The sequence below is a fragment of the Octopus bimaculoides genome, chromosome 2 (assembly GCF_001194135.2).
Source record: "Octopus bimaculoides isolate UCB-OBI-ISO-001 chromosome 2, ASM119413v2, whole genome shotgun sequence".
Lineage (NCBI taxonomy): Eukaryota > Metazoa > Mollusca > Cephalopoda > Octopoda > Octopodidae > Octopus > Octopus bimaculoides.
In genome coordinates this window covers 14,075,774-14,080,235 of record NC_068982.1, presented here as the reverse complement: position 1 = coordinate 14,080,235, position 4,462 = coordinate 14,075,774, and positions in this window count along the sequence as shown.

Sequence of the window (4,462 nt, the reverse complement as noted above, 5' to 3'; positions counted from 1 at the left end):
TATATATATATATATATATATATGTATGTATAAAGCATTCCTTTTTAATTTCATTTGTTAACATGGTGGAAATGATGCAAGTAATAAGAAGTAAAATAGCTGAGCTGATTTTTATCTTTTGGGGAAACAGATAAAATAGAGTTCAGGTAATATCATTTGAAATTGAACAATTGCTATGTAAAAGGTGTTATTGAGAAGATTTGCAGCTTTGGGGTATTGTAATATTGATATAATCGGAGCAGTTGATTTATTAATGGTTGTGATGGTAAAGATGGTGGCGGTAGTGGCGAAGGAGGAACTGTTCGAATTTTATCATTAAATAGAATCTTTGTGGAAAAAGTATAAATAGATATGCTAATAGTTATAGCAGCAACAGCCACAGATAATGGGAATAATAATTTATAATAATAATAATAATAATAATAATAATAATATTGATGAAGATGACAGCGTTACATATAGAAATCAAGGTTAGTGATCCTTAATAAATATTTGATTTGTACCAGTTTGAATGAAATATTAATGGCCTGTATGTCACTAGTTCTAAAGGGTCTGCAAAATCTGTGCATGGTTGTCCAACCTGCTAGAGATAGCAACCAGATCTCCCTCAAATTACACACAACCATTAACATTTATACTGACCATATCTAGCTGAAATATTCTACCTGTGTCATGTTCAAACTGGTTGGATATGGCTTCTCATATCAACCCTACAGTAACATTCTAAAAATTAACAGTTACCTCTTCAAAATTGCAAAGCTACAAGATATGCATAGGCGCAGGAGTGACTGTGTGGTAAGTAGCTTGCTTACCAACCACATGGTTCTGGGTTCAGTCCCACTGCATGGCACCTTGGGCAAGTGTCTTCTACTATAGCCTTGGGCCAACCAAAACCTTGTGAATGGATTTGGTAGACGGAAACTGAAAGAAGCCTGTCGTATATATGTATATATGTATATATATGTATGTGTGTGTATGTGTTTGTGTGTCTGTGTTTGTCCCCCCAACATTGCTTGACAACCAATGCTGGTGTGTTTACGTCCCCGTAACTTAGCGGTTCGGCAAAAGAGACCGATAGAATAAGTACTAGGCGTCCAAAGAATAAGTCTTGGGGTCGATTTTCTTGACTAATGGCGGTGCTCCAGCATGGCCGCAGTCAAATGACTGAAACAAGTAAAAGAGTAAAAGAGTTATAGAAAAGGATGAGAATAAATAATCATTACTTTAGACAGAATAATCCTGAATGCAAAAGGGTTATAAAAACTGTTGGTCCTGAGGATGGGAAATGGAGATGATTTCATGGCTGGAATGCCTTTGATCAGAAGTCTTCTTGATCAGCACTGACCGGGTACTAAACAACTACAATTAATAAATAAAAAGACAACCTGAATACCCAAGGCAAACATACAATGGAATGATGAAAACCAAATGCATAAAATATATTTATACATGGAAAAAGAAACACTGCATGTGTTTCTGATCTGCATGTAGCATTGCAGTTTGTGTTACAAGAGAAATGCCTTATAAAGCATAGAAAAAGATGATGATGATGATAATGACAACGATGAAGACGATTACTATGATGATGAGGATAATGATGATGATGATGAGGATAATGATGATGATGATGAGGATAATGATGATGATGATGATGATAAAATCAATACACAAATCTCCAGCATAGGTACAAGGCTACGATTTTCAGGGAAAATATATAGTTGAATTATCAATCCTGGAGAGAGAAGGAAGTCATTTTGAAGGTCGTGAACAGCGATGAAAGAACTTTGAATTACAAACAACAGATTGATTGTTTAACCAGCACATTAAGCAAACAATTGATTTGCTAATTGTTGAGATATTTAACCAATTGACTAACAGTAACGAAGTGATATCGAACCAATGGGTATGTTTATATTATTGGTGTAATGGCCCTTCCAAGACACAAACAAAATCCTAAAAAGACAGAAGGTAAAGTGAACCTTGGTGGAATTTGAACTCAGGTTGTAATTAAATAACGTAATATATTTTAATTTGTTGGTTAGCTAATTGAGCTAATTCAGAAGAAGTGCTAACAACAATAATGAACACACCAGCAACAATAATAATAATAATCTTTTCTTTGTCAACCACAATGGCTTGAAATGACCACAAAATATACAAAGCTGTTACTACAGGTTGATACTGTTAGAGATGAGCTTTTTCTTCATCAGTTTGTGATACAGGGCCTACAAATATTTCCTTTGCTGTTCTCAGACTTTTGAGTAATGGTGCTCGGGAAACAGGGATTCGTTGTATTTTTTGTTGCTGTTTGTTTTCATCATTTCCATTTTCTTTGTTTTTGTTTAGTCTTCAAGTTGTCTGGAGCATTCTGTTGTGTGTTTTGCTCTAACAAATATAACAACTAGGATTTCTACTTAGTCATAAATCTCATTCCCTTTGTGTTGTTGCCTTATACTAAGCACAGTTCAAGTATGGCTCCATGGGCTTCAGAGGTCATTACAAATTCTAAGTCCATTTTTGACATCCCTTAACCAAAGGTCATTTTCCTTTCAGCCTGCTTTTACTATTCTATTGCATTCTAGCCCAAAGGTTATTTCCAGCTATGGGTCTACATTATTGTATGGAGTACCTAAAATTCCCAAGAAGCTCCCTTAAGGTTGTAAATAGTTTCTGTTAACTAGATGACCAAATTAACAGTGGCAGAAGATATTCTGAAAGTATCGTTGCTAGAATAAGAATAAGACAGAAGAAGTTCAGAGAGCTTATTACCTCTGTTGGCATCAAAAGGACTCTCTCTCTCAGAGCAGAATGCTGGCTATATGATACTTGTGTATGGATGGCTATTCTCCATGGTTGTGAGATGACATGCATAAACCGGAGAGGAATGAAGCCTGTGTTCTCTGGTGGCTGTGCACCGTCAGTATGTATCTCACTGTCTTTCTCTCTCTCTTTCTCTCTCTTTCTCTCTCTTTCTTGCCCTCTTTCTCCCTCCATCTGGGGTAACTATGTATCTCTCCTACAGTAAGGCACCTATTTTCTGTCCCCTTGTCATCCTCTAATCTGTCGTCACCAGGCCCAAGGTCATCTCCCTCAATACTACTCCCTCTCTCAGTTGAGGGATCTTCATCTTGCAAGTTACTCAGTGACCCCACTGGTGTTGGTGCCACATAAAAAGTATCCAGTCTGCTCTGTAAAGTGGTTGGCATAAGGAAGGGCGTCTAGCCATGAAAACCGTGCCAAAGCAAACAACAGGAGCTTGGCACAGTCCTCTGGCTTACCAGCTCCTGTCACAATGTCCAACCCATACCAGCATGGCAAATTGATGTTGAATGATGATGATGATGGTGAAGATGATGATGATGACGATTGATAACACAAGATGAACAAATCAGTGTACTGTATTCAGTTATAACGCACTAGGTGGTAACTTTCTTCATCTGCAAAGATGTATGTATTTACAAATATATATGTGTGTATGTGTGTGTATGTGAGTGTGTGTGTGTGTGCGTATGTGTGTGTGTGTGTATGTATGTGTGTATGTGTGTGTTGATTTGCCTTTGGTTAATGGAAAAATATTGTAAAATTCTCATTAATTTCTCAAATGAGACGGACACTCATAATGTTCGGATTTTTAACCAAAGAATGTCATTAGTACATATTGAATATATTCCATTCCTGACTGCACCAAATCATACAAGACAATTCCCTCAAATCTAAATTATTAAACTGATACTACTAAACACAATTAATAACAAACAACAATAGCCAATCATAAATCAATAGGCAAATGAAGATTGATTTGAAAAAATTTTAAATCGCTCCATTATATTTGTATGTTGCCAAATTTATTTTGGGCAACCTCTAATTCAGTTTTGTAAATAGAAAGTTTTGTATAATTGTATTATTTTTGTTGATCGTCAAAGCAACAGTAAGACATAACTACTCTCCCAATGGCTTCATCACAACACTTTTATCTATTTGTTATTGATTCATGTTTGGTAACTGATATCTAGCTGTCTCTATTTGTCTACAAACAAGTATGATTACAATGCATACAGCTATTTGTCGTACGTCTATTATATGGTTTGTCTTTTACTTATGTGTGTCTGTGCATGGCCGTATGTATGTGCTTTGTGTCTGTGTGTGTGTATAAACATGTAGACGTCTGGATGTGTGGTGCGTGTTCATGGCTGGTCTTGAGAGATTTTTAGTACACTAGCTTAGCTAAATTCTGGTGTGTGTCTTTTATGAATATGAACACGAGGGGAAATAAAGCGTAATGATTATGGAAAAGAAGGAAAATCTTTCAACACCACGAGACACTTCTAAAATCAAATACATTCAATGAAATATTTAATATTTTGTGTTCATTTCAATCGTTATTAGGATATTCTCTGTCTGTCTCTGCTTAGATATATATCATGGATCATATGTATGTATATGTATATATATATATATATAT